At 38.1% G+C, this 27,066-nt stretch overlaps 1 long non-coding RNA gene across 4 annotated transcripts in view; it reads left to right on the forward strand.

The window, feature by feature from the left end:
- The window catches only part of LOC102159394, a 335,205-nt gene that overhangs the window by 130,711 nt on the left and 177,428 nt on the right, over window positions 1-27,066 (forward strand). For 3 of the 4 annotated variants that reach the window (XR_002341807.1, XR_002341809.1, XR_002341810.1), the window contains 2 exons: window positions 19,898-20,046; window positions 21,551-25,106. This is a non-coding gene — a long non-coding RNA (uncharacterized LOC102159394). Of the gene's footprint in view, window positions 1-19,897; window positions 20,047-21,550; window positions 26,215-27,066 lie in introns of those variants that run through there. The other variant, XR_002341808.1, reaches the window with a different exon arrangement.

Consider the following 27,066-nt stretch of genomic DNA (forward strand, 5'->3'; position numbering starts at 1 on the left):
AAACTGCAGATTTCAAGAGCTGTAGCCAGAAGAATTTCTCTAATAAACTAGAAATAATCAGTAAAAGCAAACACTTAGGAAAAGATTGCTTTCAGCTAAAAAGATATTATAGTCAGAATTTTCCTAGGATTGTTACATTTGCAAATAATGTACACGAAGTTTTAATTTAGCTTTCAATTTTACTAGTGTCAAAATCTTGTTCTACTTTGAATCTACTGATTTTTCCATTCCAGAGTCAATGCCATTTTTAAAGGGTGGTTTAAAAACCAATAATTTAATCCATATTCTGCTAAAACTTTTAGTATAAGTGCCTTACTCAGATGTATCTTTTCTTGCTTAAAAAAATCTGATTTTAATTGCCGAACTTATTTTTTTTTTTAAATCAAGTCAATGGAAAATATGCTATGGTTTTCCACTGTTTTTTGTTTTTTTTTTTTTTTTTTTTTTTTTTTTTTTTTTTTTTTTTTCCTTAAACCCAAGGGAAAACATGGACGAACAATTAAAAAAAAATGCCCTGTATGGAGTATTCTTTAATGTCTCCCTTTGGTGATGTATGGAATAAAAACCAAATTGTTTGAGCCAGCCAAAGGCTTCTTTTGAATTATCCAGAGTGCTTGTGTTTTGCAGTCATTTCTTGTGATGATTTTATTTTGTTCCTCTGGTATGCAGCCTCATATTAACACATGCTAAGTAAGGGGCAGTTTTTAAATATACATGCTTTGGTTGCTAAATCTGCCTCTACTTTTGTTTGAGCCAAAAATTATTCTAGAGTTTCTAGTAAAAATGATGAAGAAAGGATGAGTAGAAGGAGCAACTAAAGGGAGCTAAATGAGATGAACTGGTATTTATTTGATCAATAAAGCCATTTTTTGTGATTCTACTCTTTGGGGAAGAATGTGATATTTTCTCCTTCGAATGTCTTTGTGATGTGAAAATATTTAGACAATTTAATGAAACCCATCAAAGAACGTGAGTCATTTTTCTGCATATTAAGTGTATACATTACAATGTGGTCAAATGGACTGGCTTCTAGAACTAACTGAAATCATCTGTAATATGGTCACTAACAGTAAATAATCAGAAGAAACCAAATGGTTCAAGATCAGTCAAAGGAAAGTTTTTAGGAGAAATTTCTTTCCAACATTGTGACTATATTACTTAACACCCTTTTGGTTATAACAGAGATTAATGTCAGACTAGCTTAATTAAAACATAGGAATTTATTGTAAGGCTATTCACAGAGCACAAGGGCAGGAGGGACCTATGAGAGGCTCACACTCTCACTGAGATAGTTTTCTTTAAAAAAAATTTTTTTATTATAGTTGATTTATAATTTCTGTCAATTTCTGCTGTATAGTAAAGTGGTCAAGTCATATATACACACACACACACACACACACACACGCACACGCACACACACACATATACATACATACACACACACACGCACGTATATACACGCACGTATATACACATTTTTTTCTCATATCTTCTTCTATCCTGTTCTATGACAAGTCATTGGATGTAGTTCCCCGTACGGTATGGTAGGACCTCATTGCTTAACTATTCTAAATGTAATAGTTTGCATCTACCTTCATTCAATTATTTTCTAACTAGAGGCCAAGTGTTAAAATTCCTGTTGTATAATATATTTAACCCCACCCCACCCCTGGTTCTTGGACTGTAGGTTCACCTCTCCAGTCTTCCTTCTCTGTTTTTCCATACCCTCTGCTTCAGTCTTCACTCTCTATTTCTCCATTCCCCCTACTGTCCACAGCTCCCCAGTTTACATGTCCTCTGTTTAACAGTCCAGATTTGTAGGAAAGAAAATCAATCAGAGCAGCTTGGACTTAGGAAAGACAGTGACTCCTAGCTGGCCAGTATAAGCTAGGGTTTCACATACAAATATGGTTGCCAGATGTTCACCTCCATGGGAAAGAAGAAAGCGTTGGCTTCATGGAACAAGAGATATGGTGAGGTGGCAAGCCTGTTGAAAGTAACCATTTACAAATATAATCAGCTCAACTCACTTAAAGGCACATATAGTCTACAGTTTTTCTACAACTACAGTATTCTCACTGAAACTTTACTACGTAAGACATTTCCGAATATTTTGGCAATATAGTTTGGGAAATTTAATGCAGAGAGGCAATGTATACTGAGGGAAAGAACAAAGACTTAAGGGAATGACAGGCTTGAGTTCTATTTTTGGTTCCTCCATTTAGCATGTTAGAAGATTGTCAGTAATTATTCACCTTCACTGTCTCGGTTTCCATACCTATGAATTGGGAATAATGATACCAACCCTATAGGAGTTCTGATAACTAACAATAGTATATGTACAATGACTAGAACAGTGTGTAAGTTATGCTAATAGTGATTAAATGAAGCTATTATTACTACCTTTATCTTGAGTGTGATTTGTTTGGAGTTACATAATCAGCAATGTAATTTCAAATGAAGTAGGTATATGTCATTGGTTCAAGAGGGACTGAGGCAGCCACTGAAGAACTTGAAAATAGAGAAATGAATATTTTTTCTTAAAGTTAAATTCTAAAAACAACTCAAAATGAAACAGAGAAGTATGCAAAGTCAATTTAAAGTCCTTTCCACAAATTGGTGATTTCTGCACAAGACCTAAACTATTTGTTAATATTTTTATTAGGTTAACTTAATATCAACTCAACATTTTAAATTATTTAACTTTATTTTTGTAATACTATTTTTGAAATTAGGATTTGGTATACTGGTTATGCTTTAAAATTTTTTTCATGTTGAAGTATAGTTGATTTACAATACATTAGTTTCAGTGTACAGCAAAGTGATTCAGTTATATGTATATGTCCATTATATATTTATACTGTTTTTCAGATTCTTTTATATGTTTTTACATATACTATACACATATATACATATACTATACATATATACATATACTATACATAAATACATATATTATATGTTTTTACATATACTCCTTGTACTATACAGTAAGTCCTTGTTTTTTATTTACTATCTATATAGTACTGTATATATGCTAATCCCAGCCTCTTAATCTATCCCCCAACTCTTTCCCCATTGGTAATCATGTTTGTTTTTTATGTTTGCAAGTCTATTTTTATTTCATAAATAAGTTCATTTGTATCTTTTTTAGATTCCACATGTAAGTAATATAATATGCTATTTGTCCTTGTCTGATTCACTTCACTTAATATGACAATCTCTAGGTACATCCATGTTGCTGGAAATGGCATTATTATTTTTATGGCTGAGTAATATTCCATTGTATAAATGTACAACACATTCTTTATCCATTCCTCTACCAGTGCACATTTAGGTTGCTTCCATGTCTTGGCTAATGTAAATAGTGCTGCAGTGAACATTGGGGTGCAATCAGAGTTTTCATCTTTTCTGGATATAAGCCCAGGAGTGGGATTACTGGATCATTTGGTAACTCTATTTTTAGTTTTTTTAAGGAACCGCTATACTGTTTTCTATAGAGGCTGCACCAATTTACATTCCCACCAACAGTGTAGGAGGATTTCTTTTTTTCCACACCCTCTCCAGCATTGAGACTGGTAGACTGAAGATGGCCATTCTGACTGGTGTGAAGTGATACCTCATTGTAGTTTTGATTTTTATTTCTTTAATAGTTAGAGATACTGAGCATCTTGTCATGTGCCAGTTGGCCATCTGTATGTCTTCTTTGGAGAAATGTCTATTTAGGTCTTCTGCCCAGTTTTTTTTTTTTGACACTAAGCCTTATGAGCTGTTTGTATATTTTGGAAATTAATCCCTTGTCAGTTGCATCGTTTGCAAATATTTGCTCCCATTCTGTACATTGTCTTTTCTTTTTTGTTTATGGTTTCCCTTGCTGTGCTAAAGCTTTTAAGTGTAACCAGGTCCCATTTATTTTTTGCTTTTACTTCCCTTACTCTAGGAGGCAGATCCAAAAAAATTTGTTGCAATTTATGTCATTTTTTTCTAATAACCATGATCATAAATACAGAACTATTCATATAAAAATTACTTATTCTTTTACCACATAACATGAACTTGTGGAAATACTGACTTTACAAGACAGAAATGATTCCAGGGCTATACAATTGAGCTAAATCTGAATGAAAACTTTTACCATATTTAAATAAATAAATATCTTAAAAAAAAAGGGAGCTGGTCAGCAATAGAACAGAGCAGAAGCAAGTCCTCATTGATTTTGGGCTGCAACCACAGCTCTTTCTGGGTATAGGATGCCCTCCCAGGCCCACATGATTAATCCAATCCTTAGACGAGTCTTTTCCTCTTGCAGAGACAAACACATCAGGCTATCAGAGAAAGCCACTTAACTTCTCTATGATTTGGTTTATTCATTTGTAAGATAGGTATATTACATAGTAGTAACAGTATTGATGTGAGAAAGCATTAAAATAATGTTCTCAATAAAAGGTTTTTTTTTTTTTAATTAAAAAAAAAATCTTACTCTAATCCATTTTGGATAGTAAACCTAACTTGTCAGGCCACCCGAGTTATTTTTCTCCTGAAACATTAAATAAATAGGCAAGGAGGCCTTACATGTCCACCTTAGAAGCTTTGTTAGGCAGCAAACAGCAGTTAATTAAGTTTAATCAACTCTAATAGTTGATTAACCTTCAAGTCCTAGGGAGGACCCTGGTCCAAGGTAAATTCTACATTGATGTTGACTCCTGATGGCTAATTGACTTTCTTGATGTATCAGGATGCAAATGCTTCCAAGTCTATGCTATATAGTATATTAAACTATTATTTACTGAAATACAGCTATAAATATGATATTAGCAGTGAGGAAAATACAGAAAAAATATTCTGGGTCTAAAAGACTTCGTCATATAACTGGGGAATATACACAAGTACTTAAGTGAATAGTTTTTCATGTGTATCAGTACTTCTGTATGTATCACTTCATAATAATCCTGTTACAGTTGAAAAAACTGAGTGCAGAGATTAAATGACTGGCTGAAAGTCATGAATAATAACTAATGGAACTGAGACTCTGGTTCAAATCCAGTGTTCTTCATGCAGTGGATCCAAACCACAGAGGTATCTCTAACATTGCAGACCCTTAGGCTTCTCCCATAGATATTCCACATTCAGCAGGGGGCTCAGGAATCTGCATTTTAATAAAAAAAACCAGATGATTCTGATGCAGATCATCTGCTTTGATAAGCATTGCATTAGATTATTAATGTTCCCACGAAGTAATGTGAGAACAGTTTCAAAACAACACACCAACCTGTTTAAAATGCTAGGGTATTGAGTTCTGTCAGAATGCAGGGAGTGAGAATGAGGCTGGGGAAGGGATGAAATCTTTGGTGCAGGCTGGTGCTGGCTAGGCACTCAGAGGGAGCATTTAGGTTATCTGGGTTTCCTGCAATGACTTGGACAATGCCTGTTCATCACTACGTTCACTCCCACAAGAAATCCCAGGAGCATTTGCCCTGGAATTCATCTTTTTTTTTAATTTAAATAAAAACTGGACTCAAAATGTCTTAAATTAGGAAAGAATTCAGCATCCAATGTTTCTTTTTGTCCTTATATGGATTTTTTTAAAGCTCTGTCTCAAATACCATGTTCTTTCTATGTCATATTCATTGTGAGCACAGGCAACAGGATTCTGCCCTTGGATGGCTTTCAGGGGAAGAGACAGAACAAAACAACAAAACACTTTATATTTCTTTTCAACGGCACAGATTTTTATCATGTTAGGGTCAGGGTTGAGTTCAAAATGTTGCTCATTTGGAAATGAAGAATTTCTGTTGCTTAGATGATTTGAAAAATCATGGAGTCAATGAAAAACTCTCACAGCTACTTTGCAATGACTGAGCATTGAAAAATTGTACAGATTGCATTATATTTGAGTGGACATTTCAACATGAATACTTATCTTTAATTCATGTCTAAACCCCAAAGTAGAGGCCAGTGACTCTGGCAGGCAGGCATTTGTTCAGAAGCCTGGCTTTCAACATAGCCATCACTGTGTACTGGAGCCAGCATGGGATTTCCCCTCAGGGATATGGAAAGTGGCAGGAAGTGACCTTTCAATTGGGCCATTGTCTAAGGAAATGTTCCAACCATCTCTCCCTCAGCCTAGTTGGAGTCACATAATCAACACATTTGTACAGGAAGGAGGAAGCCCCAGTGAAGGCCCGCCCTTCACCCAACAGCTTCTCTTCATTTATTATTCCCTCTTGCCCAGCATTTGCCCAGTAGCTTAGGGACATCTCTGTGATTCAGTACTTACACACATGGTTATTGCCGCCCAAGACATACCTTCATTCACCCAACTTACAGCCTATGCAAGACTATTATTGTCTCTGTCCAAGGCAGGGACATTTGCTCTATGTGGCCTATGCCATCCCTTCCTGTATTCCTTAATTTTAATTTTTAATTTTTTTTTGGTCTTTTTAGGGCCACACCTGCAGCATATGGAGGGTCCCAGGTTAGGGGTTTAATCGGAGCTACAGCCACTGGCCTACGCCACAGCCAACATTGGATCTGAGCCATATCTGTGACCTACACCACAGTTCATGGCAAGGCCAGATCCTTAACCCACTGAGTGAGGCCAGGGATCCAACCTGCAACCTCATGGTTCCTTGTTGGATTTGTTTCTGCTGTGCCACAATGGGAACTACAATATTCCTTAATTTTAATAAACGTGTTTTTTCTACGAGAAAGTGTGTATGTTTTTGAGGGTATGCATCTTTCTTATACTTTTGAAATGGTTTTTAATTCAGAGCATCATACACGTGATCCCTAAATAGATTAACAAATAAATACATTCTTCAACTTCAATGATTATAAACAGTCCTTTTTCTTTCCCTCCACCTTACCCTCCAGGAGGTCTCTTTTGAGAAACTTGTCCTTGAAATGAGATCTGGCTTCATCCTTGTGTTTTTACTCCTGGCGTAACTGCCATAATGCATCTTGGTTACCTTATCTCAAGATGGAGAGACAAATGTGGGTGAGCTAGGCAGGGCCAGAGCCACCAGTGAAAATTATGAAGAAGGCCAGATTATATTTAGTATCTTTTAGCACCTCAGCCCAAGGTCATTGACTCCCTCTAGGTGGTCCTTCCATTACCAGGGAAAAGCTCTTACCATATTTACCAAAATACTGAAGTTAGAAATATACCTAATCCAAAATTTTCCTGGTCTCTCATTTGTAAGAACTTACCTGTACTGTATTTCAAATGCCCTCTTACCTTGCTGTCTGCTAGATGGCAATATTGGTAATGGATGAGTGAAATAAACAAATCTTTGCTATTGTAAGAAACAGCCAAAATGGTACCCTTCTCAAGACTCAAAGTGCCTCCTCATTACATATCATCAGGGAAATGCAAATTAAGACAACAATGAGATACCACTACATACTTGTTAGAATAGCCAAAATCCAGAACACTGACAATAACAAATGCTGGAGATGGTGTGGAACAATAGGAACTCACATTTATTGCTGGTTGCAATGCAAAATGATACAGTCACTTTGGGAGACAAGTTGTCGGTTTTTCGCATAACTAAGCATTCTCTTACCATATAATCCAGCAGTTGTGCACCTTTATAATTTACCTAAAAGAGTTAAAAACTTACATCCATGCAAAAAAACTGCACATGATTGTTTATAGCAGCTTTATTCATAATTGCCAAAACTTGGAAGTAACCAAGGTGTCCTTGAATAGGTAAATGGATAAATAAATTGTTGTACATCCAGACAGTGGAGTATTGTTCAGCAGTACAAAGAAATGAGCTCTGAAGCTTATTCTAATGGAGGAAAATTCAGTGCACATTACTAAATGAAAGAAGCCAATCTGAAATGCTATATATTGCATGATTCAAACTATATGGCATTCTGGAAAAGGTAAAACTATGGAGACAGAAATAAGGTCAGTGGTTGTCAGGGCTAGTGGGGAGGGAATAGGCAGAGCACAGACAATTTTTAAAGCAAGGAAACTACTCTGTGTGTTACTGTAGTGGTGGATACATGTCATTAAACATTTGTCCAAACACATGAAATGTAAAGCTCGAAGAATGACCCCTAATGTGCCCTGTGGGCTTTGGGCGATTGTGATGTGTCAGTCAGGTTCATCGGCTGTAACATATGTGCCACTGTGGTGGAGGATGTTGATAATGGGAGAGGCTTTGCATGTGTGGGGTCAGGAGGGGTATAGGAAATCTCTGTACTTTCTGCTCCATATTACTGTGAACCTAAAACTGCTCTAAAAAATAATACACACTACTATATATGAAATAGATAACCAGCAATGACCTACGGTATATAGCACAGGGAACTACACTCAGTATCTTGTAATAACCTATAGTGGAAGAGAATGTAAAAGAAGAACACATATGTGAGTATAACAATCACTTTGCTGTATACCGGAAACGACAACATTGTCGATCAACTGTGTTTCAATAAAATAAAAAAAAATAGTCTAACTTATTTAAAGCTTCTTTAGAAGTCAGGCTAAGTATATCGATTTAGTCTTACTCTCTCTCTTAAGTGTATTCCTTCTTTTATGTTTGCGTGGTTGCTGTTCTGGTTTCGGCAAAAGTTTCCAGAGTGGTTTTCTTGCCTCCTCTTTTCTTTCAGCAGCCTATCTTATGATCTGATGCCAAATTAATCATTTAAAAACATCTCTTTTATCGTGTCACTCTTTGGCTAAAATTGTTCTCCTTGACCTTGATTGTTTACATTGCCTGGATGGCAGATATAAAGCACGTAGGCCACCTCTTTCTCTTTCCATGGCAGACATTCATGATCAGTCTTTGTTTGTCTCCCTGAGTCAGTGGCCTCAGATTCCTTAACACAGAATCCTAATGAACCACTGTCAATTGTTAGGAGATAGTTCTCCAGATGAGACTTGTTTGTTATCCCTGGACCACGATAGCATATCCAAAGTGAAAGCCTATACACAGTGAACTCAACACAATTTGATCCCACTCTCTATTCCATTAGATGTGGGTATGAAATATTCCTGCACTGCTCTGGCAAAATTCAGAACATAAATGTCTGCTGAACATGCTCTAGTCTGTCCAGATTCTGCCACTGTTTCTGAAATTTCCCTGCTAATAATGATTACCTTACTTCTTTTTGTTTGACCCAAATAGGCCTCTGTTTCAAGTCTCAGCTTTAATTCTCCTCTCTGCCTGCATTCTTCCTAGACCTTATCAGGCAGGAATTGTCTTCATTCTCTAGGAACTGTCCATGCCCCTCATTTATTCAGTGACTAACACAGGTTTGTGAGATGGCTCTTGTGTGGTTGTTATTTTCTTGTTGAGTGTACATCTCCCCTTCCAGCTAGCTATCAGCGGGCAGGAACCAGGTTTTCTACCTCTTCCTGACTTTCATAGTGTAGATTGACAGCATCTCATGAAGTATAGGCCTTAACTGCATGATTTCAGACATGGAGGCAGATCAGTAAAAGTGAATTTATTTATACACACATGTTCATATATACATACATGTATACTTTTCCATGTTCCTCATACTATAGAATAAAATGTTCCTGAAAATGGGATGGTATGTTGGGATAATAACTGTCAAATTGCAAATGGGGACTGAAGATGTAACCTGAAGTTCCAACAATGTGGGATGTTTTTCTTTTTCAGTAAATGTTTATTAAGAATTTATTGTCCACCAGAACTGCACTAAAGCTTTAAACATAGGATCTCATTTAATTTCTACAACTACCCTGTGGAGTAGAGGCTGTCCTATGTTCATTTTGTAGATGGGAAAAAAGGAGGAATAGAGAGCTTTCGAAATGTGGTCAAGGACACTCAGCTGGTACATAGCAGGGATTTCTACCTGGCTGTCTGCTGCTGACTTTGAGGGCTTTATTCTTCATCATCACAAGTATAGCCTTCTGCAAGCAAATCCCTTCCTTCCCATCCCAAGACTGATTTGGTGACTGCTATTAGACTTCCCCAGTGAATAACATGAAATCTCGAAGGAAAGTGATAAATGTCAGCATGCTTCAGAAGAGGAAATGTGATTGTTTGGTTTGGCATAATTGGGCAGATGATGCCCAGTGATTGCACTGGTATTTTATCAGCAGAAATATGAAGTAATCGCAACAAACGAACGGGGTCCAGGAGAGAGTCGTAGAGGTTGCAATCTGACATATTTGAGGAAAATAAGGGGAAGGGGCTTAAAACCTTGTAGAATATGCTATCACAGAGAAAAAAAGAAAGAAAGGTAGAGTATATAGACTATTTAAATGCGAACGTGCTAAGAGAGCCCACAGTGAGAAAATGGTTGATGTGAAATGATCTTCTCAGGTAGCTTAACTACACATAGTTGACAGACCATATCTCCTCCACTGATAAAACTGCTATTCCTTGAACTGTTCTTGCTAAATGCCAACGACCAAGAAGTCAGAGAGAATTGAGGAAAAATTGGAAGCCATGAGCACTCTCTTTGTGGAAGCGATCCTTTCTGTTTTAATTTTTAGGCATTTGCGCTTATGAGGGATACTTGAGATGAACCAGCAGTTGTCAAATGAGCGAGAGCCGGGTTGAACCTCCCAGTTTTGTCTTACCCCTTAAGCCCTCAAAAGTCCTCCTGTATAGGATTGCTCCTGGAATCAGATCTTACTGGGAAGGAAAAGGTGAAGACATGCCTCTTCTTCTGTGCCCCGTAGTTTTAATTGAGCCTCCAGTGAATTTCCTTAGAAGTCAATGGTGGCTCCATGTCCCAGAAGGGACAGGGGAAGTGTGTGAAACAAGATGAGAGGTGGGACCATTATTCCCAGAACTCCTCTGACTTCTTTTTAAACCCTGGTCAAGGATAGAACTGTTTGTTGTAATAAAATATCCAGTAGCAGGAAGTTGAGATGGAGGTTATACTAAAACAAAACAAACAAACAAAAAAAAACCCAAGACAACAAAAATGCTAATTTTAGCTCCATTCAAAACCCAGGGAAAAGAATCAATGTTTACAAAATTAAGATTAATGGGCTGCCAAAATTCAACTCATTAGTTAGCAGCACTACAATGTAGTGATGAAGTTTGTGCTGGTTGGACTTATAGAGAATTAAACCTATAATTGGGAATGCCTGTCCCCTTGCATTTGGCTTAATGATTATGGACTTTTCTACTGAAAGTGCTAGTAGGCAAGGAGTGGTCCTAAAAATCCCTGCCTAAGAATTTACCCACTACACTTGACATAGAGGGGAGGTCTTGTCAGAATATATTGAGTGCTGAAGATCATGGTTATTATAGCTTAAAAGCTTTTACAGATATTGATCCAGACACTGGAGTGTTCCTCCTTGTGTGGATAAAATACTCCCAGAAACTTGAAGGAAGTGCACTTGGAATTGCAGACAAACACCAAGACTTTTCTTTTTGACAAATATGGAGCTCTTTTCCTCCCCCTAAGAAGTCATGCATTGAGATTAGGGCTATGGAAGTTCTTAGGATGGATTTGGACTGGTCTGGTGAGCCTGTGCATAAAGGTCTTGCCTTTTTCAGCGTTTCTGTGCAGGAGGCGGGCATATGGCAGGCCGTCCTGGGGGGATAATTGGAGAACAGAATGAGGGGACAGAGCGTGTTTATAATGCTAAGCCGAGATAACACATGCAGAAATCCCTAGCTCAATGTCTGGCACAAAATAAAGACTGAAATGTTCATTTGCTGTTTCTATTGTTGTAGTCATATTTATTCATTTTAGTTCAACTTCCAATTGCTTTATTGCTTTACCAGGAAATTTCAGTTTAACCTTCTGACTGGTGATGGATGTATTAGAAAAGATATTTTGTTTCCAGCACGCCTATCAGAGACCTCTTGATTTTAGAAAAAGAGTGGAAAACATGTATCTTTAAGAATTCCCTTAAGGCCCTAGGATCTGTAAATCTGGGCTTTCTTGAGATTGATTCCTCCACCTATACCTGCACAGAAGTTAGCAGTTGGTCTTCAAAGGAGCAAATGGGAGCCCACATCCTTTCATAGAACCTTTATAGAGGGAAGGCCTTAGAAATCCTCTGGATTAATATTCAAGTGAAGAAATTATTTTCTCAAAAGTCACAAAATGAACTAATGTCTAGGACAGGATTTGAGGCCAGCTCTTTTAATTTCTGGACCAATTATCCTCTTTCCTCTTTAGAAGATCAGAGATTTATTATTTCTTGTCTAAACCTTCTGAATAACCTTCTCCAGCCATGTGAACTGTAAGCTGAAAAAAACCTAAGTTGTCCTGAAAGGAAATCTTCTTTCACCAGAGAGAGGGCAGTGGCATTGAGTGCATTTTTACTGCAGTATTTCCAGGCCCACATTCTGCCTGTCATGGCTTAGCCCAGAAGAATGGACAGCTGTACCTAGTTAAGGCATCTCTAGCTCGTCCCTCCTGGGGCTGCTGTATAACCACAGGTGTGGTTTTCTTTACACAGCTACCAAGAAACTGTGCTGAGTGGCCACAACATTCCCCTGAGGAGTTGAGGAAGATGGAAGAGGACAGCTTAAGATTCTGGGGAGCAAAATTCGAGTTCTAGCAATACTTTCCCCTTTCTTTGCCTAGCTTCATTCTGCCCTTGCTTCAGAGTGTTCTAAATTCAGGATGCAAAAGAAAGATTATTCTCTACACTTACCCCCTCTGTGCATGTTTGCTCATGTGAGGGAAGGAGAGCGAGTGATGCTTTCATGAGATTCCTGTATTTTAAGCAGAGATTGGAGGGTTTAACTGGGAGAGAATGAAGAATACATAAATGGAAGGGGGGAAGAATAAATAAGCATTAGAGCTAAAAATAACTTTAGGTTGTTAATCATTATAAAGCTGATTAATTTAGAAGAAGTTAAAAGAGCAGATAAGATCCTGAGTAGCTACATCATCACAGAATATTTGAGACCACAGTTTCTAGTCACTAGATGTTACCAGAAGAGTTAATTAGCCCAAACTGTGGCTGCTAGTTGCTTTAGCTGTCTTCAACTTGAAGGTTTTTTTTTTTTTTTTTTTTTTTTTTTAAATTAGTTTTAAAGCTAATTAGAATACACCTGGGATTCATGGCGAAAGCCAATAGAGTTTCCCCCAGAGGGTTATTTTTTTTTTAATATATATCAAAACTTAAAAAAAGAAAAATGTCAGAGGAAAAACATAATCTTTAGATTCAGGGAAAAAAAAATAGCATCACCATTTCAACTCAGCAGACCACAAGGCCAAATAAGCTTTGGCTCAAATTGAATGCTGTGTGCTTCTGTTCAGAGAAGAGGATGCTTCCCAGATGTGTCTGGGGGACTACCTGCCTCACTCTTATTTATCATCAGCTCGAACACAGGATGTGGTGTCGCTGGCCGGTAATCTGGAAATGGCCTGTTTATTTTTACAGATCTGTAGAAGAGATTCAGTAGTTGTAAAGGATGGAAGGGTGCAAAACAGCTTGGAACTCACAACAAAGGAAATCAGGAGGGAAAAAATTAGATAAAACAACTTAGGGCCATGGGATCTTTTCCTTGTATCTGTTGGACAAAGGTGCTAAATGGATTTTCTAGTTTCAAAGAAAAGCCAGTTCTTCCTCCCCACTCTGTAGCCCATGGTCTTAGAATATCCAGAGGCCATTCTTTTTTAATTAAAAAAATAAAAAACCTTTATATTCTTTCAGATCCTAGGACTAATTTCTTTGTGAGTTTCGTATGGAAAATAAATTCCTCCAAGAGCTGCATAGACTGGTTGTTCCCTGTTTCTCCCAGGCTTTTCTGGATAATGTCCTTTAGATTTAAGCCCCATCACAGGCTGGAGAAACAGGATTCTCCAAAGCACAGCAGGGATAATGTCACTGCTCAGTTCTTGATTCTGCTGAAAAGTTAACCTGAGTGAAAAAGCCTTCCATTCTCTCTTCATAGAAGAGCTGAGCCTGAGGTTAGCTTAGGTCTTCACTGAGACCGCCTGTCTGCTGTCTGCAAGATGTGAGAGCTGACTTCCAGTTGAATTCTCTTGAGGACTTAAACCTGCTTGCTGCATATCTGTGCTTCCTAACAGAATCAGAGGCTGGGGAAATTGGGAGAAGTATTTTCTATTTTTCCCATCTTCAGGAAGCAAACAAACTAATAAGCCCCAGTGCCCAATACCCAGAGGAATGTCAGATGTGGGCAGGAGGCACTGGGAATTTGGACTTGTGAAAGATAGCTGGAATCAGAGCTTGGGTCTCCTTGCTTCCAGTTTATGACCTTTCCTCCAGTAGGTGCCACATGGCCTCTCATGTTGCCACCCAGTAGTCAGGAAGGAACACCTAGGAGTATGGGACAGTGCCACACTGTTGAAAAGCTTTGCCTTGTATGAGTATAGTCTACTCATATCTAGTTGACTTTCCCTAACGGGGAGCTGGGGGAAGCAGGGCTCTATTTATCAGCTCTATCTTTTTCTTCCCTCCTTTCCCTACCCCAGAGCGAGGTGTGTGGTTGCTCCCTGGCTCAGGGAATGTTTGGTTATGAGGGACCACCCAGGCTGTGAGGCCTGTGACCACTGCAAAGTCACCGAGGCAGCCGCAGCAGCGGGGAGAATGGGCTGGCTTTGAAGTTCAGGGATGGGAGGACCAGGACTATTTGGGGTTTGGCCTGAGGTAACTTACATAGTATGTAACCCCTCTCCCAATGTTTGCATACAGGGGACCTCATACTCCATTGACTACATTTAAAAAAGAAATTTTAAAACATCACCAATCACAAAAAATCATTGGCAGTGTGAGTGTGCTGCCATCCTAATTTTGTCTTGCTGCTGATGGAGGTACCAGTGGCAGAGGGTGGGGGTTAGTGGTTGGTTGTGTGTGTGTGAAGATTAGATCCCTGTACCAACTGAAGATGAGCAGTTTGTCTCCCAGTCAGACTTCCCAAGAAATGCTGGCCAGTCTTCACATAATGCAGCAAAGTGAGGCTTTCCAAACTTTTGAAAGTGGCAGTCCTAACTTGTCAGGAAATTTGTTTACAAGTATAGCAGAACAATAGCTTGTAAACCTGCAGCAATTTGAATGTCAGTGACAGAATCAAGGTTCCACTCTGTGACCTTGGGGAAGTCCTAACCATGGCCTCAGTTCCTTTATCTGTGAAATGGGGCTAATGCTCCCTACCTTAGCATCTCCTGAGAATTAAATGGCACCCTGTGGTAAGGCTCTACACTCAGTGCCTGGCTCACAGAACTAATCAGGAAATGCTGATTCTTGTTACTTGTTAGGTAGGTGGCTTCATTATTATATTAAGGCTTTTGTGAGAGTGTCTCTTACTATGTGGAAGTCACTGAAAGTCCAGCCAAGCTGAAGACCAACCAAAGGGATATGGTTTGGCTCTGTTACCTAAGCTCTGAGCCAAGCTGTCAAAATGGATTGAACACATATTAGGAGAAAAAAAAAATATTAAGTGATGAGGTGGGTGTGACTGAGACCATAAAGAATCAATGCCACAATATTATTATTGGTTTGGCTCTTCCTCATTTATAAACACTGAGCCTGGTTTGAGTGGTTCAATTTCAGCCCCATTGACAGGTTCTTCATTTTGCTTTTCAAATCTTGGGCATATTGAGGGAAAGATTTACATGTTTTTTTGGTGCTCTATTTTTGTTACTCTGCCTGGCTTATACATACACTATTTATCTTTGTCCTGTATTTTGTGTAGCATCTCCAGGTTTTTAATCTAATAAACATTGTGTTTTTCAAACCAAATACAACTCAGAATTGAATTAGATGACAATGAAGTGGTTTTATCACATAGTCCCAAGAACTCAGAGAACAGAAGCTTGCCCCATTCTTCTTTCTCTTCCCTGGATCTGCTCCCTGAGGTTAGTGGTGGCTGGGAACAAAGCTGACCTCTGCACTCATTTCGGTTCTTTGAGAAAACACAACATTCTGATGAAAGAAGAAATCCTAAAACATTCCTTGAGGAAAATGCATTGTGTTTGCGTTATTCTAGGGCTATGAATGCCTTCTTTGGGTCAGTAGGTCAGAAGCTACTTAGGAAAAAAGAACTAACAATGGTCCTGACCTTGTAGCAAACTGAGGCTGTGTCTCTGACTAATGAAGCAATCTAACAAGGTGAATAGGAGAACGAAACTGAAGACCCAGTATCACACTTATAAATTTGAAAAACAATTTGAAAATTTCTCCAGAATATTTCTTTTTCTTTTTAATGCCTTTAGTTAAATTTCTCTAATTTTTAGTGCTTTATTCTTTGCTATCGAGAGGGTTTGTACGTTATATCTGTGAGTAGATTTTTATGGGGGCAGTGTCATGTTTGTTTAGTGCCTACAATCAGTTCCTGGTATTTAATGAACTCTGTAATAAATTACTGGATAAGAGAAAATTTTTATTACAAATAAATGCTCTCTGAATTATTGTGGGAGTTTGTTCATACCCCTCAGTCTGAATTTTAAACACACACTAGAGCATCTTAGGTGTTCACAATTCTAAATTTCAGTTTCCTCTATTCATACTTCTCAATGTGTTTTAAAATTATTTTTTTTACAGGCAAAAAGCTTAGCTAACCATCCTTCTCCTTTTGTGAGATTCACAACTTTCTTCAAATCTTTTGTTTTTATTTTTAGAGGTAATTTAACATATCATATAACTTGTAAGTATCAGGCCAAATCATCCGTCTTGTTTCAGTTTAGAAAAATGTTAGCATCAAGTTCCCTTGCTGCCAAAGCATAGATTTCATGCTGTTCCATCATCCTTCCTACCAAGGGGAGAATATGTGCTCCATTGCCAACACTCCACCGGGACTCTTGACAAAGGAATTTTATTATGCCCACTTTCAAATGGATGCAGGGAAACTCTTGCCAGGAGCATGGCAGTGGCTACTGTTCATACCCCAGGATTGCTGTGTGGTCAGGTCAGGACTTTTTTCTTAATACTTGCTGGGTCAGACTTTCTTGTGGGTTTGTATGTGGGAGGTAAGGCAGACACTGTTTGTCAAGGATAGGCCCTCTGCCTCTTGTGTAGGAAGATTACTGCCACGTGAGGGTAGGGCAGGAGCCCAGGGGCTATCCCAGAGCCTGAGCCTTTGGATAATTTGCTCCCTCTCCTGTGTGCAAATAGGCTTGCACTAGAGCAAGAGAATTGTATTCCTGGAATGGGTACCTCACTGCCCGTTTTGTACTCCGAGGTTGAAAGTCAAGCATCTTTGGATGTTGCATTAAGTCATGTATTGTAACCAGATTGCCAGAAGGAACCCAACCATTGAAAAGATTCCCCAACTTACCTGTGTATTGAAGGCTACCAATCTAAGGTAGCAGTGAATGTTCCATCAAATCTAGTCATCCTTTCTTGGGCATACATCTCATTAACTAATACCACTAATTCAGTGTGAATTGTATGTTCCCATCAAAACTGAAAAGAACCCACTGGTGGTATTCTTCAGGGGATGGTCAGAGTCCAAATCCATGCCAGAAATACCCCATACATGTGGTGAAGACTACCAGATTAAAGATCTTCAATTCCAACTTCAAAGGAGTAGCCATGTTAAATATAGGTTTAATACCTGCAAGTAGATTTAATACAGAGATAATTATATATAATAATTATTGCTGAGAGTTACTTTTTACAGAATAGCTACTTAATAAACTCAGCAGTTTAACTGGATCAAACGTAGCAACTATTTAGATATGAAGATAATCACCCTCCTGGTTGGAAAATCAAAACGTTTAGTTTGGGAACTTAAGAATCATACGCCAGGAGTGAAAAGTATCTCTTTAGCATAGTAATCAGAAAGTTGTCATTGTCCTTGTGACCAGCGCTTCCATCCCTAGGTGATTTGATTTTAAAAGGGTACTGATAATCAGATAGACACTGCTTTACTCGAAGAATCTTGAAATTAAGAGGTGGCCGTGTTGAGGATTTCTGCTGCTAGGTAGAGAATAATTTTCTCTGCCTTTGCATTATTCATTTCACGTAAATTTTGATAGAGTTCATCACTGTGACTATTATTTCATTTACCACATTTTATGGGTTTATAGCACAATTTCCACAGTAGGATCTTTTTTCTTTTTCCATGTTAACATAAATATGTGTATTCCTGATGGAAAAAGGAGCCTATTTAGAAGGAAGTGATTGACATATATCACCCTAGCTCACTGCTTTCAGAACTTAATGCAGGATGACCATCCTCTCCAAAATGTCTAGAAGTAGGCTTTTTAGGTCACAATATTTATGTACCATATAATTATGCACCTGCAGCAATTAACACCTACTGCATACACCAGGCAGCATACAGATGATTTTCTATGCTCACAACTACGCTGTGAAATGAGAATGTAGATTCCTCAGTTTTACGACTGAGATTCTCAGGTTCACTGCTTTCCTCTTTATACCACTAGTGTAATGGAAGAGCCAGGATTCTCAACCAGGGATTCTCTGATTGTAGAGCCCATGTTCTTTTTACAGCCACATACACTTCAAGGAATTCATCCTCTTTGAAAGAAATCTGGGGCTTAGAAAAGACCAGAATGAGGATATGCACAGTGGGCGTATGTTCCACGGCACCCTGCAGGCCTGCAGACCTTGTAGTGGCCCAGCCTCGAGACTGAAGAAAGAGCTCAGAGACAGTGACAGAGACATCAATGGTTTATTGGACAGAGGATCTTCTTACAAGTCTGAAGCAATGGGTCCTGGAGTAATGCCTCATCACGTACAGTGGACGACAGGCAGAACAGAACAGCAATCTTTGCTACTCAAGGGAGAAGGAGGCTACACTTTAGAGGGAGTTTCCATCAGTTGGATCATCAGTTACCAGGGAAACCAGCAGCTGGGTCACGTCCCTTACAGCCCCTCAGATTAACATCCATCCCTAGGGCAGATGTTTCCCTTTAGTAAACTAGCAGGTGGAGCCTTTCTGGCCTAAGGATTAGAAACATCACTGGCTGGAGCAGAGTGTAGGTGAAGCAGGGACTGGTGGAGCAGGGGATGTACAGAGAACAAGAGAACAGTCATCTTGAGTGGCCTGGCCATACAGCCTGACTCTCACAGTAACCTGAAACTGCTCCATGAGCACCTTTGGACCTCCCACAACTTGTGTGGTTTTGTAGACTCCTAAAACTATAGCCCTGGAAACAGTTCCCACAATTCCCAAGTGGTCATCCAGCCTGTGTCTGGATGCTGCCTGGATTCTCTTGAGGCAGTGTGTCCTCTTCTTGGAATAGCACCACCCATAGAAAGATCTTCATATTCAGCTAAACTCCATCTCCTGATGCTTCCATGTAGAATAAGGCTAACACACCTTCTGCATAACAGTCCTTGAGATACTTAAAGAGGATTTCAAATCCTCGCTTTTTTCCCCCAAGCAGTCCGAGTGCTTTTGGCTGAGCTCTATAGGACATGGTTATCTCTCCCCTGTGATTCTATATTCTCTTCCTTGAATACTGTGCAGTCTTACAAGACAGCACTAAAAATCCAAGCACAAGACATCCAAGAATGATTTAACCAGTACATACTAGAGTGGCACTGCCACCTAGGATCTTAGAGGTTGTACATCTAAGGTTACATTTGGCAGCCACATGAAGTGTTGTGATTTAATGATAGCTGAGCCCCCTTCACACTATCCTCTCACCTCAACAAATGCAAGTCTCAGTTTCCAGCAAAACTTGAGAATTCTGAAATATTCTCATAGTTTCAGGAAAGAACCCTAAGGAAGAGAGTCAATGTGCACAAGTTTTTTTCCAAGAAAACAGGTGAGAAGATGGAGGGGCAGTTTTTAGCATAGCAGGTTTTTGTCTTTACTCTGACACTCTGCACTTGTGCCAGAGTCTTAGGAGGGCTAAGGTATGGAGTGACTGGTCAGAAGTAAATGTATAGAAATGGTATTTCCCAAATGTCTGTGAGATTTTAAGAGACAGAAGGAAGTGCTTCTGACAGACTCAGGTTCCAGTGTGGAAGTCATTGATTTTGCTCATCTCTTAGTTCTTACAGTACCCTGGAACATAATTCACCATGGCCAGGATGAATCTGCTGTACACAGGAGTGATCCTTCTAACCTGCCATGTCCATAGTTATGTGAGAATCTAGGATGGAGCTGAAAGAACTGTATCTTCCTGGATCATACCCAAAAGGTGAGGAATATATTATTTGTGTTGTTTGGAACATATGTATGGGTATTATTAGCATGACAGTGGGTTTACTATTCTTTTTGTGAAAATGTAAGATGATGTAGAATAATTTTCAAAAGTGTAAATTGAATACACAAATAGTACATTATGTTCCATTTCAATTAGCAGAGTAGGTATACAATTTGTATGGAAATATAATCAGATATTTATTTGTTGCATTCATTTCAGAAACTCATAATAGACAGCTGCAGGGTACTCAGTACTCTCTGGATCAAATCTGAATTGGTGACCTAGTTGCAAAACCCCTTGTTCCATGTTCATCAGGCATGTTATTGTATTTAAATTTCTAGCATGTTCAGAGGTAAAGCAAATTATATTTTTATTTTTAAAAGATTGTTTTAATCTTTTATAATAGGGTGCACCTTTGAACATTTTGAGAATAAATGAAAGAAAAAAGACTTAAAAAATAAAGTACTTCAAAGCATCTGAATTTGAGAGGTAAACATTTTTGCACACACATACAAACACAAACACAAACTTGCCAAGCTGCTTTTAGAGATGAGAGAGGAAGACCTATAAGCACCTGATTCGATTGACAAATTTCAACAGGCATTTTATGTGGGGGTAAAGAAGTTGGGTCCATTTAAAATTTGATATGTTCTCAACCTAAATGTCTATTGTCAGATCAATGGATTAAGATGGTGTGGTATATATATACAGTGGAATACTATTCAGCCATAAAAATGAAATAATGCCGTTTGTAGCAACATGGATGCAACTAGAGACTCTCATACTAAGTGAAGTAAGTCAGAAAGAGAACAAATACTATATGATATCACTTATATGTGGAATCTAAAATATGGCACAAAAGAACCTATCTACAAAACAGAAGCAGACTCACAGACATAGAGAACAAACTTGTGGTTGCCAAGGGAGATGGGGGGGAATGGGATGGACTGGGAGTTTGGTGTTGGTAGATGCAAACTATTACATTTAGAATGGATAAGCACTGAGGTCCTACTGTATAAGACAGGGAATTATATCCAATCTCTTGGGATAGAATATGATGGAAGATAATGTAAGAAAAGGAATGTAGATATATATATATATACACACATGAATGACTGGGCCACCTTGCTGTTTAGCACAAATTGGTACAACATTGTAAATGAACTATACTGTAATTAAAAAAATAGAAAAAATAAAAAAAGAAAGATTGATCAGGAAAGAAATTGATGTGTTTCTACCCTGAAATAAGCCTGCAATGTTTCCATATCTGGACTTGCCAAAAATGTGCACATTTCCCAACTCCCCAACATAATCAACATAAACTCATACATTCTGTGCACAGGCACTCATGCACAGAAAGATCCTGAAAGAGAAAATTTTTGAAACATGTGGAACAAAGAAGAAGAAGAGGAGTACCCTTTAAATGCAAAGCTGTAATTTATTAAGTGTCTTTAGACTTCATGTAAGGGGATTCTCTCTTTTTGTTCTTCTCTTGTAGGTCTCTAAGTGCACTGATGACAGGAAAATCTTCAGTGGTTCCAGAGACAAGCTGCTGGAAATCCTGCACATTTATTTTCTAGAAGGAAATGAGCTGATGAGGAATAATCCCTTCAGAGATCCTCCCTTTAAAAAACCTTAAAGGACTCCAAATTAAAGCATAGCCATTTCTGGGACCCTAAAGTGACTCAAAAAAAGGAAACATCACTTACTTAATGTTAGGTGAATTTCAAAAGCCTTAATAAGGGGAGAGCAAAGGTAGGGAGAAAGATGGTGAATAAATTGTGAGAACCTACCAAGTAAAGAAATATCTTTTAAATTCCACGCATCATGTTTTATTTCACTTTGTATTTCAATTAAAAAAGGAAAAATATGCATTTTAAAAAGATATATTTTTTGCTATTAATATTAGCACTTAATGTCTGAGTACAGATCCATCATTCATTAGGTCTACAGTAGCCCACAGCCCTAATTTATAAATTCATAATCACAAGTCAGATCAACTCAATTGCTCAAGGCTGTGTATTTGCAAGTTAGAGTATACACTGCAAATTTCCTGTCTTTGGGCCGGTATACTGAGCAATGGTACTTTTTAAAAAGAATTTGCTCATATCTTAGATTTAACAGAGTTGAAAATGTTTAACCAATATCACTCATGTAATATAAAGTGTAAATTTAAGCAGTGTTCTAGAAAATTCAAGGCAAAGTAGTTTAAACCATTTGGCTCTTCCTAGAGGTTCTGATTTTTTTTTTTAACCTGAAAAAGTAGGTAATTACTCGATAGCCTTAGCTCTAAAATATATCTGACAGGTTATTTTTATTTGTTTGGTTTTCAGAAATCATATCCATGTTTTCTACTCTCTGTAGTCTTAGCAAAATGAATCAAAGCCACTCTGTATCCAAAGGTAACACTATGGTTGTCTTTTTTTTTTTTTTTTTTTTTTTAACATTGCAGGCTTTACCTCAAGTGCTATGCAGTAAATTTACAGGGAAAGAAATATTTTATTAAATTATAACTGAGAGGAGCGGATTTTTTTTATATAGCAAACAAAAAATTCCTTCATGAAAGGTTATAAAACCGATATTATTTACCAGAGAGACCTTTCCTGTCTCCCAGGTAAACACTTACAGTGTGTAGACTTGTGTAAATACATATTTAGGAGTGGCTAAATATGGCGAGGTATTTTTAAAGCCATATTTACAAAGCTGAATACATATATTGGCATTTTGGAATGTGTAAGCTGGGCATGCTGCTCTGCTGTCTATTCAGAATTCTAGCAGGACGCTGCTAGATACACCTCAGATATGGGGACCGAATTTCAAAACATTCATCTTTAATCAGAATTACTAAAGACAGGTCCTTAAATCATTTCAAAAGTGTGAAAATTTTCAACTAATGGAGTTCAAGACTTTCTCACCAGTTTGACTTGAGGAAAATTGTTTCAGAAATGCAGGCGTCATTCATGGAAATAAAATTTCTTTTCTGAACATCTTTGTGTATAACCATCATTTCACATTCAATTGAGAATATTAGCAAATACTCAAAGATATGGTCCATATGATAAATAAACTGCCCAGAAAATTTTAGTTAAGGGGAAAATACCACTAAGATATTTTTAAAAATATGTTAGAAATACCTGGAAATGTAAGCGATACAATATTTTTTGTTGTTAATTCAATGGCAGGAAGCTTTGATAATGTAGTGAAACTCCGTCTAGAGGATTCATGATGTCTATGTGCTGCTCAGTTTCTTGGGCAAGTGTTCTCTATAAGGAAAAGAAGGAGATGAGCACAGAGAGGTTGTAGATGCAGGAAAGAATACTAACTGTACCTCTGTTCTCTGCTCCTCCTCAGAGTGAATAAGGACCCCATTTGTGTAAAAGCCCTTTTTAAAATGGAGAAGCTCAGAGTCCGAATAACTCCAGAACTTGCATTTTGGGCTATCTCAGGGGTCTTTTGCTAAGAAGTCTAAACAATGCTTCGATTTCACTTGTAATGCAATATACAACTATTTCTAAATGTTCTCAATATCCTGCAATGGGATTACTGAAAATCTCATTATGGTAAACTATATAAGGGACAAAGACTATTTATTCAGGAAAATAATTTCTTCAACAAAATTTGAACTGAGTTGAGTTTTTTAATTTTACAGAAATATACATCATATGTTTCCCCAAGATATACACACCACAAATTTTGCTTAAACATTCTGGGTTCTAAAACTTAAAATATCATTTTAATTTAAAATATTATCCCAGTACTAGAAGGCCTCTGGAATGTAGAAGCTACTTCTAATACAAGTGCTGATACAATTTTAGCTTTAACTGAATGGGTGCACCATATACATATTAATTATACCAGTATCTTAGATATGGAAAACAATCTTTCCCGGCAAAAGAGAGTCTTCATTTAAAAATTGTTAAAAAATATGAGCAGGCACAAACACCTTTGCATTACAGTTTTTGTTAGTTTTACTCTGTCTTTAATTTTATTCTGTGGCTAAGTATCTAATTTCCATGTAAACTTCCATTAGGAACACAAATTGCTGACACCACATCTACTGACAGAAATGCCACAACATAAATTACACCAAGAAAATGCCGCTTTGGGTTGGGGACACGGCAGAGGGAACTAAGCTAGATAAAAAGCCACTGTGCTACTGCCCAGCCTGCAACCCTGTCCCGCTGACCACTGATAAAATTTATCACAGGGCCACATACGGGAAGGCAGCTTAAAGAAGAGTTGTCTGTGGTAAAACGTGTAACAGCAAAACAGCTAATGGAGCATTATTACTTTATTGGAAAGCAATATCTCTGGATGCTTCACTTTTCTAGCCTTAGCAAGGGTATGAATTGTTCTTCTACATGCAGAAGAGCTGATATGAAAAAGAAATTGATAGAACTCTGAATAGCAGCAGTAGGCAACTCCTGGGCGCACACCATCACCACTCTGTCCAGGATGCTTAACCAGTAGCTGGGTGAATGAATTCCAACAAAGTTAAAACCAATCTGAATCTTCATCCTTGAAAAAAACACTGTTCTAAAGATCTATGTTAATGGTTTCCTTATAAAGAAGCAGTCTTATAAATTGTGGCTAATTACTGTTGTCACAATTCAGTCCTGCCATTAGTAGAAAGTAGAAATACCCAAACTCCACCAATAACAAACTCCACTCATGCATTATGAAATTTAAGAACTTTGTCATTGCATGGGGCTTATCCTTTAGGGGTTGAAAGAAAAGAGGTTGGGTAAATTTGCCACATGTATTGGACGGAGTTGGATGGATAGAATGGTTACAAATAAAAAATGATCAAGTAGTGTGGTGCCTTAAGTGCCAGTGAAGACACTAGAACGTTTGGAGAAACAAAGGAGCCTCATGAATAACCTACAGCTGAGAGAGCCCGAGTGACGTCATCAAGGGTTTCCAGACGCGGCTTTCCCTCCGGGTGAGAACGAGCAACTCTTCGCGAACAAGACATCGCTGAGAGAGTCCTGGAACACTGGGGTGAGGCTGAAGCACCCCCTGCCTCACAGAGACCAGGATAGACGGCACAGAAGGTAAGAGAAGTGGCTACGTCTCAGGGTTGCCCCTCCCTCGGCCAGTGCAGGACCAGGCAGAGAGGTCTCCCTGGAGGCTCTGGGTCCTTCAATGGGAAAAATGATTAGGGTACTGGAGGGTTTGGTTGTTCTTATCATCTTTGCTACCCTTAAGCTGTGTCTTAAAACACTTATAATTGGACATGCATGGTGTGGAGGAGGGGCCGGCCCCTTCCTACGTTCCTTGGAGAAGTCAGTGATTTTGGATAGGCTTCCTCTAGTTAATGGAAGAGAAACTGCTTTGCTACCTAATGGAGTCACTTTATTCTAAATCTGTCAGTAACTGTAAAGGACATTATAAGAGAGTAGTTTTCACTTCTATGTGGTCATTCTTAAAAGCCAGGAATTTCTCATCAATGTTTTCCTTTTTATTCATTGTTAATGCCATGGTATATATAATACCTTTATGAAGCTGCTTATGTACCTAGCCTCTGCTGTTCCTTACGTTGTATTTCATGTTTTCTGCCTGGTGTTTAAAGCACTACTTTGTTTTTCCTAAATATATCCATTCAAGCTGTAAGGGAAATTTGAATATCGAAGTCTCCAGGATTTTGTGAATAATAATAGCCACTCTTTATATATGCTAGGCACTGATTAGGAGTTTTCTGTATGTTAATTCATTTAGTCCTCAAGAAACTGTATGAAAAGAGTTACCGTTTTCTTCATTTTATTAAAATGGAGTTTGAGGTTTAAAGAAGTTGGTAAAGTTGAATCCAGGTCAGATAGCTGCTAGATTTGTTCACTGAAATATAATATTTTGGGTTTTATGTGTAGATGATAGATTTTTTTCAAGGCTGCACACTTAGAGTATAAAACAGGCCTTTTTACTTTGTCTTTCCTGGGCATAATGAACGGCGTACAGTAAGCACCATGCATAAGCATACATGGAAATGGGAACTATATATTGCCTTTTTATTAACAGATATTCAGCAAGCCACTTCTTAGAGCCTCAATTGCTTCAAATATAAATGTGAGAAATAATCCTTTAACAGTGTGAAGACAGGGTTGGATCAATTGGTCTCTACCAAGATTCCTTCTTGTTTTAAGATGCTGCTGATACAATAACAAAGAAGAAAAAAAAAAGTCATATCTGTGTTAGGAGGCAGAGCAAACCCACCAAAAATCTACTTGTCTCTGGCGTTGATCTTGCTACTATAGTCAACAACATAATTTAGTTGGTAGAAAAACAGCTGCTTTGTATAAATTGACAAAGCAACCTAGGGGGAAAAAAAGGGGAAACAGGTAATGAGCCTGCAAAGAATGCCCATTGCGATAGTCAGCATCAGCTGACTCTGGAGTCTTAGTCACTCTGCTCAAGTATCTTCAAGAGTCTCTGTTTAAACAATGGAAGAAAAAACTGATGATTTAGCTTCTGAGAGCCAGAGTAGATTATAAATTGTCTTTAATGAATGAAGAATATAGACTTCAGTGTACCTGATTTCTAGTTGTTATGTCATTCTGGGGAAAAAAATAAAAGAGTATTCATGCGAACATTTATTGCAAAAAACTAAAGCTAATTTGGGGTTCTGAAGAAAGGTTCTGATAGATAATATTGATGGTTTTTACTGAGAAAGCAAAAAGGAGAAGAGGAGGCAGATGAGACTAGAAGGCAAGAAAATGAGGTAGCAATCTCTCATTCATCAAAAACTAACATATACATATGTTTTTCCCTTTGTTTTTTCCATTCTTACAGTCATTTGCTCTTTTACATTCCTTTGTACCTTGGCCTGAGACCCAGAACTTCAGTCTTTCTTTTATCAGCCAGAAGAGAAAGACAATAGGAGTAGAGTGGAAACACATGTGTTCAGTGAGGATTCCTGATTCTAGAATGAAAATGGTGTAGGAGGTAATTTTTATCTGGTCCTAGCAATAACCCCTTGGAATAAAGCAAGGGCAATAAAAGTAGAGTCTCTGTGTGTCC

The sequence above is a fragment of the Sus scrofa genome, chromosome 2, assembly GCF_000003025.6.
Source record: "Sus scrofa isolate TJ Tabasco breed Duroc chromosome 2, Sscrofa11.1, whole genome shotgun sequence".
Classification (NCBI taxonomy): Eukaryota; Metazoa; Chordata; class Mammalia; order Artiodactyla; family Suidae; genus Sus; species Sus scrofa.